Below are 16535 nucleotides of genomic sequence, written 5' to 3'. Positions count from 1 at the left end.
ACAGTAGTGTTTGGACTTCTTCCATCCCCTGTGGAAGCTCCGGTTGGGGGTGGGTGACCTCAGAGTACTCGGCCTCCGAGGGCATCCAATTCCCTGTGGCCTCCTTGGCAGTTGGGATATAGTCCTTGTTGCTCGTATTAATAGTTTGTGGTGAAGGTCTGGGAGTCTTCATGGTTGGGATCCAAGCTTCCTCCTTACCACCTGCTCCACTCTGGAGTGCCCCCCTGCTCCACGCACATGACCTCCTGTTAAGAGGTTGTCAGGATCGCACCCGATTCCCCCCTCATGCATTGGTATAGTAGTTTTATTGTTGTTTAGTGCCGCTTTGAGTCTGTTATCTATGAATTACCAGATTTGATCTTGATAGGCTATATTGTACTTTTTTCTCACTCTTTTTATGGTCCTGAAAGATTTCCCTGCACTCCCCCCCATTACAGGTTAACATAGCGTATTGAGGGTATAGTAGGTTTTACAGTTTTTCGATGTCGATCTTAAGTATTCTGACATTAATTGTTGGTTTATAGATTATATCGCGTTATCTTATTGCATTGGATACAGGTTATAAGAGATTGCACTAATATTACAATATACAGGTACTATTTTCCAAGTTGTTCTCTTTTCATCTCAGATTAAGGCAAACATGTGGTATTTAACCTTTGGGATTTACTTTTGTTCGAAGTACTAGATAAGGGCCCAGATTTATTTTCTTCTTCAAATAGTTATGCATGTTTATCTATTCAATTTATCTCAGATTATTTAGATCATCAGCAGGTGTCCATTTGTGCTTGTATTTATTTCTGGACTTAGATCAGTTTCTATCTTTCTCTCATCTTTTCTTCTCCAGGATCAATTATCTTAATTACCATTAATAATCTTCTTTGATGCTTGATAAGACTTATTTCTCAGTGCTTTTTTTCCTCCTTAGATATTTTTCTAGCAATTTTTACAAACTCATTTTAAACAAAAAATTGCATAATAGTGACAATTTTAAAAAATGTGGATTGCTTAAAATTGGAATTGAGTTATTGCTAAATTCAGATTTAAACCTGAGGAAATGCAATATTTTTTCACTATATATTATTTTAGCCAAATGTATAATGGGTTCTATCATTCATTCTCTTTTGAGTTTTCAGTGGAGTCTTAAGGTTTTCCTTAAGGTTTTACCTTTGTTTTATAAGTAGATTCACAAATGCGTATCCGTTGGTGTTAACTTGGTCAATACAGAAAGGAAAAGATTCAACACTCAGATGCCATCAAACTCCTGTATTAAATTGCTTTACAAACAGGTACTCATTCCTAGCATATAATATTTTACCCATGTTTTTGCTAGTGGCAATTTGTACAATAGCCAGAAGGAAAGTACAGAAACAGATTTTTCATGTTTTCAGAGAAAAGTGTACCTGAAATGAGCATCCTATATACATGGAAAGAGTAAGTTGTAAAAATAAAATATGTTAGGTTGTATAATCATCTATAATGTTAACAGTCCAATTGCTTGTCATGTAGAGGAAGGTTGTGCTTTAATTAAGCAATAAGACATGACAGGGTGTGAATTATGGAGTAATAATTCTTGTCTAGTATATTGTTAGACAAGAGGCCGAGGGCCAGATGTCAGTGAATACACCATGCATAAATTATTACACTGTAATTTAAATCTAGAACATTATAGAATAATTCTAAAATATTTTCAAATAGTTCTACTAAATTACTAAATTAGAAATACAAGTAAAATTTATTTCTTAAGTTCCATAGTTTTCTACTACAATACTGTAAGTTTAAGATGCTAAGACAAAGCCTTTAGCTTCAGCAAAAAAAAAAAAAAAAAAATAGCAAGGAAGTATATTAAAGGTGGCTTCATAATTGATTATTTTCTTAAAAAATATTGTCATAGGTGGGATTTACGGGAAGAAGACAGATGAATTGATGCTGCCTATGTGATTAGCAAAAAAGATCATAGAAGGTTAGATTTGGGAAATTTTAAGAGTGGTCCTATTTGCCTCTTTTCTTCACCAAGTAGTGCTAATAAATATTGGTAACATAAATCTTCCACAGGAAAGAAATATATCTCTAAAAATGCTTGACAAGAGATAGAACAATTTTACAGAATTTTGGGTTCTTTTAAAATCAGCGTGATTTGTAAGCCTAACACTTTTCCCTATAACATGCCATTTCTAAGATCCTCTTTTGTAAAGACATTAAAACAGATCTCTTATCAGAAGAAAACACATTGTTTGAAATAGTGCTTTTTAAAAACGAAAACTCATTTCTGCCCATTCAAAAGAAAAATGTTTGAGGGCAAGTATGTGACTGTAATAAAGAGAAAGGCTCTACTTGCTTTTCATCTGCAGAGCACTCTGGCTAGAAATGTTTCCAAAGACAACTTCTTTTTAAAGTTGTTATATTTTTGTGCTTTTATTGCCAATATTGTGTACTTTTAGTATGGTTGATGTGTTAACAGACTCGGCTTCTTTTGTGAATACTGGAAGATAAAAGTCATATGACAATCTCAGACCATTAATTTAGTCTTAAGGTTCTCCTTTATTTATTTTTAAAGATTTATTTATATATTATTTCCTTACTTACTTGAAAGGCATAGTGGCAAAGGGAGAGAGAAAGAGAGAGAGAGGAGAAAAAGAGAACTTCTGTATGCGGGGACACTCCCCAAATGCCCAAGAGAGCTGGAGCTGGGTCACACCCAACCAGGTACCAGAAACTCCATCCTGGTCCCCCACAGCGGGTGGCAGCAAGCCAGGTGCTTGAGCGGCATCAGCTCCTTCCCGGGATGAGTTAGCAGAAAGCTGGATTACAAGCAGAGGCAACACTCCAACACAGTCACTGCTCCATGGGATATCAGCATCCTAGACAGTGGCAGATTCTCTTTGAAATTAGTGTATTTTATTGTCAAATTGGCCCTGTTTCTGAAAGTGTGGCAACCACAGATAGCGCTAATGTGCTTGACCAGATGTTTTTGAAACTCCAGAAATATACCCTTCTCAAAATATATCACTTAGTATCCTACCCTACTACTATTGGTGAGTTATTCCTCAAGTTAATACTTGTGGCTCATACAGTTTCTCATCACAACAGATTTGCCCCTAGTCAATGACAGGGAACCTAGTTATCGGTTATTAATCTCTTAGCAAGGATTATCTTGTTCCTTTAATCTGTGCAGAAAGCACAGGGGAATAGGATACAAGAAGTGTGGTGTTGAAAGGGAAAAGAAAATGGTTGCAGCCATGAAAACCGGTTGAGATATTAAAAATCCGTAAGTCCTAGAACAGGGTTTGAGAACACGTTTTGTCCACACTTGAGGGATGACAGAACCTGAAGAGAGCAAAACAGAACTATGTATTCTTCAAGGCAGGCAGACTGTCTTATGTGTTGCTTGGTCTGTATCCTAAAGAATAAAAAAAGATAAGAAAAACAAAGTAAAACAAAAAACTAGTATCTTCACCACGCAACAGTTTAACCAGTTCCAGCACGTGTGATAGATCCATAGATCTATCATAAAAGCAAAAGAAAGCCAATCTCAACCCAGTTTTTTCTGGTTTCTGCATAGCTGAGATGGTAAGATTGATTGTTCTCCTCAATGGCTTCATTTCTTCCTTTTCTAGCAACACAACTCAGTAACATTTTATGCCAAACTCTTTGTTGTGTTAAATCAATCCTAAGAAAGGATTAGTTTTACTCCTTCCATGAATTAGCCTAACCTGCTCACATTTATAATGTTCAGGTTTTTAAGGCAGGGTTTCCTAACCTGAGACTACCTGTTGGGTAGAAAGCAAAGGAAATCAGAATCTGTACCTTTTCTGATCCTTCTCCTGTGTGTGGTGCATGGGTCTTGGGACAACTCATAGGTCTGGTGATTTGTTAAAAGGGGCAATACAACCCTAGAATGATTTTCAAGGGACCATGATGTGAAACTACACTTACAGTTTGTAACAAACAATGTGCGATCAGAGTAAATGAAATCCCCCATTGCATCTATTTTAAGATTTATTAATTTTTAGTTCAGAGGAAGATTTACAGAGAGAAGCAGAGACAGAGACGAAGTTCTTCCATCCCTCAGTTTACTTCCTAATTGGCTGCAGTGGTAGGGCTGAGTTGATCCAAAACTAGGAACCAGGAACTCCCTCCAGGTCTCCAGTGCAGGTACAGGGTCCCAAGGCTTGGGATCATCTTCTGCTGCTTTCCCAGGTCATGAGCAATGAGCCAATTGAAATAGGAACTGGTACCCATAGGGGTTGCTGGCATTTCTAGGGGGAGAATTAGTCAAATGAGCAATTGTGTTGGTTCCTCCTTTGCACGTTTAAGACAAGGGTATGCGGTTGCTTTGTTGCAATGTTTGTTCTGGTGTTCCCTTAATGTGAGCTATAGCTACTTTACAAGGATGTAATTATATTAGAACATTTTAGCCTATAACAGGTTGTGAAAACAATCTTTTCAACAGCTGCTACCTGATCAAGCTGGCCACATAGTTAAATTGCAGTTACTCATACTACATAGCGGGATAAAAGTTTTTTTCATAGGATTATGTTTCTTAGGATAAATTACTAGCCCTTATTTTTGAAGTTGTCTCAATCCTGGAGATTCAATACTACAGTCTCATGAATGTTAATAACAGTGCAGAATTAGGGTTAATGTAGAATGGGGAATGGATGTATACAGACACCCTCAGCAGAAAAAGAATGAGTCCAGTTTTTCAACCCTAATGTGTACTTGAAAGCCAAAATTGGGCCCAGCATGATAGCTCAGTGGCTAAATCACCTTGCATGCACAGGGATCCCATCTGGGTAGGAGTTCATGTCCCAGCTGCTGCACATCCCTTCCAGCTCTCTGCTTGTGACCTAAGAAAGCAGTAGAGGATGGCCCAAAGCCTTGAAATTCTGCACCTGCCTGGAAGACCCAGAAAAAACTCCTGCTTCCTGGCTTCAAATTGGCTTAGCTTTGACCATTGCAGCCATTTGGGAGTGAACCAGAGGACGGAAGATCTTTCTCTGTGTCTCTCCACCCTGTCAATCTGCCTTTCCAACAGCAACAACAATAATAGTAATAACAACAATAACAAAGAAAACCAAGATTATTCCCAGTGAACCATGTTTCCTGCTTAAATTGAAGTAAAAATATTTTTAAATCAAATGTAGCCATTAACTGAAGCCTTCTGAAGAACAATTCCAATGAAGTATGAAGCTTATTTTGTTACTTATTATAGGAACTTTCCCCTTGTTGCATTTCCATGCCCGGTTTTTCTGATTCAGACCCACTTTTACAGTTTCAAAAGTGAAAGACCAGGAGGCAGTCCCTGGCAGAGCAGGCAGGAGGCCTGGTCAGAGTCAAAACCAATAGCCATGTTTGTGGGAAGCCTCCCTAGGCCTCAAGCAGAGAGCAGGAGCTAGCCCATTCCTCCCCCAATTTTAGTTTTATTCCACATAGACTGATCGAGGCTGCATTTTGCACTGGACCTGAGGGGCAGTTTCAATGGAGGACTTCTATCACAAGCATTCTGGGAGCTGGCACAAACTGATCTGTAAGTCAAGGACTAACAGAAAACACACACCCACTGTCAAAACTGCCGTGCCATTTCCGCCAGCCACCTCCTGGCCTCCTCCAGCATGTCTCCTCTCTCATTTAGGCTTCACCATGCCTGATGATTATTTCAGTTTCCTTCACCATATTTTTCCCCCAACTATTTTGTTTGTTTGTTTGTTTGCTTTAAATCAGGAGCGTGGTCTTAGCTGTGCTTCCTGCAGGTGGTTGTCTGGGATAGTCTTAATCTCGGGCTGACTCCCAACCAGAGTGTATACCACAGCAGCTCAGCAGGAGGAACACGGCTGCCCATGTCTCACAAGATCATTCACAAGGTACTTCGCTGCATTCCTCAATGCTGCCTTGGAATTTAAACTGAAATACAAGTATCACTCATGACCAAAAATTGAGACAGTAAGAATACTGCCTTACACTACAGTGATATCATTTGAGATTGAGGAGTGAGAATTGTTAGCAGCATATCCCAGTTTTATCTTCTAAAATTCCTGCATGAACAGCAAACAGCAGAAATCTAATCTATGAAAATCAAAGTGAACACTTGCTAGAAATTTCTATGCTTATTTCCTAAATAGAAAAAATCGCATTAAAAAAGAGATCACAATGTTTAATGAAAACAAGAAAAAGATACATGAAACAAAATTAGGAGGGCAGCAACTTAATAACTGAGAAGATCTATTCCATCTTTATAAAGAATAAAAGCCTTTCCTACTGCCTCTCATATCATACGGATTGGGGTTTCCTTGCTGAAACCTGAGGTAGCATCTGATTATGATTTGCTTACAATTAAATACAAAATTATAATTTGTTTACAATTTCTCTGTTTGATGTGTATGCACCATTTGTTTAAAGGAAATAAGAGTCTTCAATTTTAGAAGTATAAAAAGCAGCCACAAAATGCAGGAGCAAAACTAAATGCATGTGTAGAAACAGCATGAGGACACGTGAAGGTCATGAGATCTGTAGGTCAGGTGTTTGTTACAGAGAAAGACTAAAAGTGAGGAGATTGGTTGACATCCTACATAATCAGACACTGTCAAAGCAGAAGGAAAAAAAAGTCTTCCCCCGAAAGGGAGAGCAGTAGCAATCTATGCCACTGAATCCCTTTCTCTTGGAATCCCCTCCCAACACTCAGTAATTCCAAACAGGCAGGCAGCAGGCTGTACAGATGGAGACGCAACAGCCAGAGTCCGCATGGAGCATTATAGATCTGGCTAGTTGTCTAGTTAACAGTCAGCTATTTTTGGATAATACCCACAGTTTTTTTTTAAAAAAGATGGATTTATCCAGAGTTCAGTATATAAAAATATTTGTAGAAGTTCGTGATTGAATTTGAGCCATTTTTTACAAATTGAGATACTTTGCTGATGACTCCAACTGACTTCCTCTGCAATCAACAGTGAAATGACTTTGTTGAAATGATACCGTGGATTATGTTAGTGTCATATTATACATTTAGGTCCCCAAAGAAATGTGTTAGGCTCTGACTGTTATGTGCCTGTTGTTTTGTTTGTTTGTTTGTTTGTTTTTACTTGGAACAAGCAGATGGCAAAGTGGTTTAGAGACTTCTTTGTATGTCACACCAACATAGGGTACAAGGTACGAAGAAGGCACTCTGCCTTGGTGTGTATCAAGATGACGGACTGGGATTCCTCAACCAGCATGCAACATAGGGAGAGCTCTCCAGTGGAGAGAATTTGGGAGTTTAATGAGGCTTGATTCATTTGAGTAGTGAAGTAATGTCAGGAAAAGGCAGCTACAAGATAGGCAAGTGTGCTCCTGGGGAAGAAAAAAAAACACATTTCATAAATATGGTTCTATTGCTAGGCGTTTTATCTATCTGAACAACTATGAATCAGTTTACTAATCACAAATCTTCACTTTAGTAATTGGACCCAACTAATATTCATATTAGCATCACAAAAGTAAAGCTGAAGTTATGTGCGATGATTTTCACAACATAAAAACAGTAAAAAACAAACAAACAAACAAACAAAAAAAACACCTAACATAATTCCTGCAACTCACTGACACTGTGTTCTCTAGTCGGTGACATATGTAGAAAATCACAAAATCCTTGCTCTCACATTTCTTATAACACAATAGGAAGAAAAAGACAGATATGTGCAAATACCATGCTTTAGAAGTTTCAAGAAAATAAGCATCTTTGAGTGGAGAAGTGAGGAAATATTTCATGGATAAGGAAACCTAAAATAGGTCTTCAAAAGATGAAAACAACTTGAATTGATAAAGAACAGGAAGACATTTAACAATTTAAAAAATGTGGAAAAGGAGGTAAGAAATAATTATTATATCATGCTAGATGGAACATGAGGATTGGATTAGGAGGTTAATGGAGCTATACTGGAAAAGTAGGCTGAGCTATATTCTCCAGAGCCTCTGATAATAAATAAATATGACTGGAATTATCACATACATTTCAGAACTGGACAGCTTTAAAATTTATGATTGCTACATAGCAATAATGTCTGATTCCAGTATAAACCAAGACCATTAATTAATATAATCAACAAAATCAAGAATATGTTATTGTGTGTTTCAAAGAATGCTCGTATCATTGATTATTTTTCAAATTATTTTTTTTCGTTTTTTTAAATCTGTGCATTTTGCAGCTGTGCACTGCTGAATTCAGTTCCTTTTTTAAAGTTTTATTTTATTTGAAAATTAGAGACAGAAGGAAAAACAAAGTAATGAAATACTCCATTTCCTGGTTCAGTCTTCAGATGGCCACAACTTCCCCAGGCCAAACCAGACCAAACCCAGCAGACAGGAGATTCTTCCACATCTTCTGCTTAGACACAGGACCACAAGCACTTGAGATACCCTTTAGTGCTTTCCCAGGTACATTAGCAGCAAGCTGGATGAACAATAAAGTAGCCAGGATGGCACAGCAGCTTAATCCACAATGCACAACCCTGGCCCTCACAAAGTCATTTTCAAGGTCAATATGTTTTGCTCTCGGGGCCCAGCATGGTAGCCTAGTATCTAAAGTCCTCCCCTTGCATGCACAGAGATCCTTTATGGGGGCCAATTCTAATCCCAGAAGCCCTGCTTCCCATCCAGCTCCCTGCTTGTTTCCTGGGAAAGCAGTTGAGGACGGCCCAAAGCTTTAGGACCCTACCCACCTTGTGGCAGACCCAGAAGAAGCTGCTGGTTCCTGGCTTCGGATTGGCTCAGCTCCAGGTGTTGTGGCCACTTGGGGAGTGAATCAACAGATGGAAGATCTTTCCGTCTCTCCTCCTCTCTGTATACCTGACTTTCCAATAAAAATAATTTTTTTTTCATTAATTACATTGTATTATGTGACACAGTTTCATAGGTATTGGGATTCTCCCCACCCCTCCCCAAACCCTCCCCAACCCCCCCCCCATGGTGGATTCCTCCACCTTGTTGCATAACCACAGTTCAAGTTCAGTTGAGATTCCCTCATTGCAAGCATATACCAAACATAGAGTCCAGCATCTTATTGTCCAGTCAAGTTCAACGGCTTCTTAGGTAGACCCTCTCTGGTTTGAAGGCAGAGCCAGCAGAGTATCATCCCGATCAATTAAAAGCTCCAACATACCATCAGCAAAAATTTACATCATTATGGAATTGACATAGTAATGAGTAGCCAATATGTTAAAAATAAATGCGAGTTCTTAACCACATTCTGTGACCACCTCATTAACATTTCAATTTTAGTTTATACACAACATATAACATAACATACATAACATAACATAACATAACATAACATAACATAACATAACATGTTATACATAACATCATATTATCTTAAATTAAGGCAAACGTGGTATCTAACCTTTTGGGAGTGGCTCATTGCCCTTAGCATGATGGTTTCCAGTGGGGCCCATTTGGCCACAAAGAACTGCATTTTGTTTTTTTTAATAGCTGAGTAGTATTCCATGGAGTAGATGAACCATAGCTTTCTTATCCAATGCTCTGCTGATGGGTATGTTGGCTGCTTCCATGTTTTTATAAGTACTGATTGTGCTGCTATGAACGTAGGGGTGCATGTTGGTTTCTCATGAAACAGGTGTTCTGGATATATTCCTAAGAGTGCTATTGCTGGTCATACGGTATGTTGATTTTGAGTTGTTTGAATGTTCTCCATACTGATTTCCATAGAGGATGTACCAACCTGCAACCCCACCAGCAGTGGAGTAGGGTTCCCTTTTCCCTGCAACCTCGCCAACAAGTGTTGGTGGTGGTTTTTTTTCATGTGGGCCAATCTTACTGGCGTTAGGTGGTACCTCATTGATGTTTTAATTTGGATTTCCCTTATTGCCAGGGAACTTGAGCATTTTTTCATGTTTATTTGCCATTTGGGTTTGTTCCTTTGTGAAATGTCTGCCTATTTCCCGTGCCCATTTCTTGAGTGGCTTGTTTGTTTTTGCATTTTGGTTGTTTTGTAGCTCTTTGTATATTCTGGAGATTAGCCCTCTATCACCTACGTAGTGCGCGAAGATCTTCTTCCATTCTGTGGGTTTCTTTTTTACTTTGTTGATTGTTTCCCTTGCTGTCTTTAAAAATAAAGAAAGAAAGTTAGCTCTCACTTGCAAACCTGAAGGTCACTGGCTGCCAGTGAGGTCTGCCTAGCTACCCCTGCCTCAGTTTCAGGTTGAACTGCATGTGAATTTCTTGAGCGATTTTATTGCTAAGCAGCTTGTTGCATTTGAAGTTGTGGGCCTTTCTACATATCCAGCCACGTTTTCTTTACTCCCACTTGTCCCAATGCTGATTAAAAGCAAAGACAAATTCTTTCTAATCTTGTACATACTTGCTTGCTTACCACCAGTTGTTGGCAGAGTAGTTCATTAATTTTTTGTTGTGACCTTTTTAAATTTTCCAGAGTCCAAGTTGTGTAAAGATTCTTTCCTTTTGTCAATATTTCTTTTTCCCCATTTAATCAAATAAAAATAGCGAATTTTTTCCTGATACAAAATTATTCTAGAAAAATTGCTCAGCTTTTCCTACACATAAATAAATCATGGATAAGCTAAGATTTCTGATTCAACCAGTTTTAAAACATTTAGTACACACAGTGGGTTAGATGACTTGAATCTAAACACAAAAGTTCATGTAGTCACTGAGAAACCTGCCCAGTTGTTTACATCAGTTGTGTGAAAATCAGTTTCTGGCCAAAACCAAGTCGCTTTGAACTCAAGCATCTACTCCAAAAGAAATAAGGTGACAACTGCGGCTCAGTGACAAGGCATAAAATTCTGTCACTCGGTTCTTACTGATGTTGTTCTCCTGCTGGTCCTACTCCCTGTGGGCTGTTGTGAGGACGTGCCACTCTGTGTAACTAGAAGTAGTCAGTCAGGCTTTGCGGGATCTTGATGAGTCCAATGTTAATAGCGCTCACTGGTGTGCCTGGATTTCTTTTCTTTGTGATGGGGAATGTTGGCCCTGAATGCTATCCCTTCTTTGAATACAGAAATGCAGAGTAGCTGTGTTTTTTGTGATGGGTCACTTCCTCAACTGCAATTGAGAGGCCACTCTTGAGAAATATGTGACAATGTACCAAATCCCTAACTAACTCTTAGTGGGTATGCCTGGGACAGAGGAGTTGGCCAGGTACCAAAATGTGAAACTCTTCCTAATTCGACAGATTAAGAAAGCCAGTGAACAGACACAAAAGCACCCAGAACAAAGAGGGAATGGAGAGAATACATGCTAATATCTTTTCCCATTTGCCTTCTTTATGTAATCAGGGAAGAACCAATTCTCTTCTGCCCAGTTCTCCTAGGGAAACAGTGGAAGTGTCAGTTCTCTTCTGGCCTGATGCACAAATAAGGAGAAACACAGCTACAACTTGAACAGGCAGGGGGGAGGGGGTGGGGGCGAGGGTGGCACAGAGTGAAGGCAGTTGAGGTGCCATTTTAGCTGGTTTAGAACTAATACATTCCAAGATTGGTACTTTCTTTAGTAAATGTGTATTTTCCTCTCTGATTATTTTTGCATATAAAAAAATATGTAGCTTCTTCCTTTTTAAATCAAGCAACTGAAGCCCAGGAATCAGGTGCTATTGAGAGTCTAAAACTGTGCAGTTGTACTTCAAGGTGGCCAGGGCAGGCAACAGGAGTAATGGGAATGATTAAACCCTGTCGGGTGGGGTTAGGGTTTTAAAGCTTCCTCGCCTCATGACAGGATATGACAGTCAAGTGGCACTGAAGCAGAACAGACTACGATGGCAGTTTGCTGTGAGCAGAGCAACTGTCAAAACTGCTGTACAAAAGCAAATGTTAGGGATAACAGCCAGCAAAGTTTGCAACCTGACTCCGGCTAGGTGGATGACTAAACGTCTGCTGAAGTCAACTCATAGTTGTTCTCTCTATCTGGGGCTTTGCACTATTAGACTCAGGTATTGTCAATTTCTGTGTTATAACAAAGAATGCTTTCTTTATAAAACACAAACCACTGCTCACACAACTCACATAGGGAGCTGAAACTCGTGGAGTGTCATGTGATTCAAGTGTAATTTATCCTGTTTTGAATTCGGGGCAGTCGTATGTAGTTCATAAAGAGGATGTCTGTCCATGTATGAAATCGAGTTCCAATTATGTTACTGTAAGAATAGGTTTCAGTGCAAATGTAAACCTGCCATCACAAATAGGGTGAAATACTTCACACCCAAAGCTAAAACAGTGAACTTAGCATTGCCACCAGTTTCTTCAAGAGTTGGGAAAAAAAATTACATTGCACCCATGTGGTTTCACAGGTTTTTATTAGAAGCCACAATAGACACTTTTCAGCAGCACTGAATGAGAAACCTTCCAACATTGTGAAAACGTGGGGAGAGTGTCTCGGCCTCTATCCTCCCACAGGAATTCTCCCACTGAATTTCCATAGGTTGTGAGCAACCAGGAAACTGTAATTTCTCCATCATCCATGGACTCAGGTTGAGCAGTGCACTCTGTCTTATTTTTCGTGTTTAGGAGAGACCAAAAGGAAAGGTGTGATTCAAATCCGCAGTCTTCAGGGTGCCAGGTGTCTTACCTGTGATGAGGTCAGAGTGTGCCAATGCAGTATAAACCAGGGACTCTTCCCAGATCTTAAAATCAGTTCTTCTAAGAGAAATAATGCCAAGACCTCACACCCTCATTACTACAGGGTTTCACAAGTTGGTGTGCTCCACACAAATATTATTTAGAGTCAGCAAAAGGGTAACTATTCACATCTAGTTGGTAAAAGCAATGACTATTAATTTACACACTATCTCTTGGATGAAAGATAAATGACATATACCAGTATGCTGCACATAATTCATGAGACCTTTGATTTAGGAACTTCCTCTTCCTTACCTGCAGCCAAACAAGCAAACAAAATCATTCCACTTTTATGGATAGGAAGGAGAACATATTTTTTTTAAATGGTAGTAAATTAGCTAGTGCTGGAAGCATCTATTTTCTTGCCTTCATCACTGCCAAATCCTTCTATTTTCTTTGATCTATGATTTGCAAGTTACTATTATTATTTATGTGTTCTACAATTACGACCAGTGACACCTCCCCTTCTCCAGCCTTAAGTCACAAATATGAAAGGAATAAATGCTGTTTATTGTGACAGTCTGCCTTTTGTCTGGGGAACAATGACAAACTACATCACTGACAGCTCTGAGACTGTTGTAACTACTGCTCCCCCCCCTCACTTCTCAAGTGTTCTTCAGAATGTGACAATAGATGGACTTGAATAAAAATGCTTAGTGAGAAGCAGCTGCATCCATTTACCTCCCAATGAGCTCCTTTTGGGATATCTACTGAATGAAGAACAGAAAGCCCAGCAGAACATTTCGAAGCTTTTGTACATCTTGGAGAGAGGAAGAAGGATTCTCAGTAGCTTACTTATCAGGGATCTCTAGACACTAACGTACTTAAATCTTTTACTGTGTTTAGTTTCAGAATCACATTGTCTATAGGTAAGGTGAAGATGTTATGCAGACAGAATCATTAATTAATTTGGGGGGGATTTCTGTTTCCAGAGACTGGGAACTTTTAGCAAAATAATTGGATCAACATTGGAGGAACTAAAAAAAGTAAGGGCTGTGGTTTTCCACCAGACCTAGAGTAATTACCTTGTAGAACTGTTTTAAGATAGTGTGTTTACCAGATAATTGTGCTTTATGGAACAGATTAGATTAATAAAGGATCACTGTGATTTTTGTATCTCCAACTTTATTCTAAGTGCAGCATTGTTAACTGTTTCACAGCCAACCTGCTTTCATTTGATGTCATCAGTCAGAGGAGATTCTTTCAAGGCAGCAGCTGGATATGTTCTCACAGAGGCTGCACTTAGGGCCGTGAGATTCTGTTTCCTCTTGGTTCCCATAGTTTCTGAGGGAAATATTCATTCTTCTCTTCTGAAATTCCATTTTAAAGAAAAATTTCAAGACTACTTAAATGCTTTCTCTTTTCCTTTTTGGCTACGTAAACTTTTGCTAGCAACTCTACCTATTCAAGTTACAACTTAACCCTTAAAATCTATTTCCTTGCTTAGAGGCAGCAACACCTACCAAGGTTGAAACGCTTTAGAAAAGCTGGTTCAGTCCCCATCCATTCCTCCATTTTCTTGGAATCCCCTCCACCCCTAGGAACACCTCCCAAACTCCAAAGAATAAAAAGCCCAGCCTTCTGAAGGACTGGCTGACTGGCACAGTGTCACTCTGTATGCCCAGGAAGATGGCCACCTCTGTGAATTATCTCTGTTAAATTCTATTTGACCTTGAGTTTCTTCTCCCTGTTTCTGAGCCTCAGGCTCAGCCTTTGGTGCCTGACTTCTGTACCACTTTCCTAACAAACCATGTTCTTTATCCATGAGTCAGTAAAACCAAAGATCACCAAAATAAGAAATCCCCCTGTGTTCCAGAAGGGGGAAAAAAAAAAAAACATCAACAAATCCACCTACAGTTTTGAAAGCCGATTGTAATTAATTCCTGGGTTAAAAAAAATCCCAAAACTAAGATTAAAAAGAATTTTGCAATAAAATTTGCCATGATTATTTTTATTGCATGATACTTTTCACTTACTACTTGCTCTATTGTTTTTAAATTGCAAGTAAAATTTCTAAATATTCTCCCTAATTCCCTTTATTTGCTCTAATCTGTTTACTTAGGTATATTGTTAAATTTAATAGACCGCAATTGGATCATTTCCCCCTGTTAATACAATTAATTTTATACTGTTGTAAGTATATAGTATTTATAGTGTAATTTATCCTAAGTTGGATTCATTATGAATATGGTAGTGAGATGTCCTACCTAAAACCTTCAATCACTGCAATTCCAGAAATCATTTTAAAGTTTAAGGAAGGAGGTGGGGATTTCTAATCATTACCTTGATGTTAATAAATAGGATACAGCACATTTGACCAACTAGCTGTTTTTCCTTTCTAATTTTTCCATTGTTACCTTCTCTCTTGATAATACTGTGATTGAAAATACCTTCTGATATCTTACCACCTTTTCTACCCTAGGTTGACTCTGATGGATGATTTGCTGTCTTTGATTTTTTTCTTCCAATCTCTCTTTCTCACTCTCTCTCCCTCCCTCTCTTTTTCTCTCTCTCTCTCTCAACACACACACACGCACACACACACACACTTAGTAAATATTTTGGTAAATCTGATTTGTAAATTATTACTCATAATTTTAAACACTTTACTCTTAACATCTCTATATTATCACTTGCTTAGTCAAGGTGAGAATTCAGTTTTATTGATCTTTTAATTTTGACAATCAATTATGCTAAGCTAGTTGGGAAAAAACCCTCATCATTATCATACAGTTTTTTATTGTCATGGTTATTGATGGCTAAAATTCAAAGAAAGTGCTCCTGCAGAAGAGAGGAACCATCTCTCATAACAGCTATATGAAGTCAACAGCCAGTTAGAACCCTGCAGTTTAGGAGTGGGGTTCCTCATGAACAATGTGCAGCCTCACATTGGCTTGATTAGGTCAGTTTATCTGAACCTTTTGGTGATTCTGTAATTTGTAAGTTATGGTTTACTATTAAAATAAAAATAATATTTTCTGAAAATGTTATCAACAATAATGGATGTGCCAGAAAAGTATTACTTTGAAAACAGATTTTCAAATTCCCTGGGCCTTGCACGGTAGCCTAGTAGCTAAAGTCCTTGCCTTGCATGCCCTGGGATCCCATATGGATGCTGGTTCTAATTCTGGCAGGCTGGGTTCATATCCAGCTCCCTGCCTGCAGCCTGGGAAAGCACTCTAGGATGACCCAAAGCTTTAGAACCCTACACCCTTGGGAGACCCAGAAGAAGTTCCAGGTTTCTGGCTTCGACTCGGCTCAGCTTCAGCCATTGCTGACACTTGAGGAGTGAATCAGCAGATGGGAGATATTCCTCTCTGTGTCTCTCCTCTTCTCTGTATATCTGACTTGCCAGTAAATATAAATAAATTTTAAAATAAAATTCCCTTAATCTTCCCACAACCATATCCCACTGAATTTGTACATCTAATAACATATACATAGTTTTATAATTGTTTCTAAAATGGTTTTTAAAGAACATCATATAACTATTATATCCCTCACAATTATATTTGAATAAATTTTGACAGTCTCCACATAATTTACTGAAATATTTCCCATTTTACAATGCTCTTTTATGGAGTTTAAGAACTGAGATTGTATGTTTTGTACACCAGGTTTGGGAAAAGATTACAGATAATCTGTTAAAATGTCCAGCATATTCTCTGTTACGTAGGATTTAAAGTTCATAGAAAGAATGTAACTGTCCAATATATTTATGACATTTGGAATATAAATCATTCATCATCTAAAATACCAATTCAAGAAAACACTTCCTGGCTGCAGTGATTCTTTATAGTAATATATATCTTTTCATTGTCAAGGTGCAGTGCCACCTGGTTAGTCCGGAAAGGGTTGTTGAATGACAAATTCTCTCAAGTTGTTCCAAGCAATCCAGGGCTAGCATGACAAATG

At 38.5% G+C, this 16535-nt stretch overlaps 1 long non-coding RNA gene across 1 annotated transcript in view; it reads left to right on the top strand.

Moving 5' to 3' along the window:
* Window positions 1-16535, top strand: part of LOC131481436 (uncharacterized) — a 366383-nt gene that overhangs the window by 57172 nt on the left and 292676 nt on the right. The window lies entirely within an intron of this gene.

This window comes from Ochotona princeps, chromosome 11 (genome assembly GCF_030435755.1).
Source record: "Ochotona princeps isolate mOchPri1 chromosome 11, mOchPri1.hap1, whole genome shotgun sequence".
In the NCBI taxonomy this organism is placed as follows: Eukaryota; Metazoa; Chordata; class Mammalia; order Lagomorpha; family Ochotonidae; genus Ochotona; species Ochotona princeps.
Note: the sequence above shows the minus strand (reverse complement) of the source record. Positions and strands in the feature narration are given on the sequence as shown.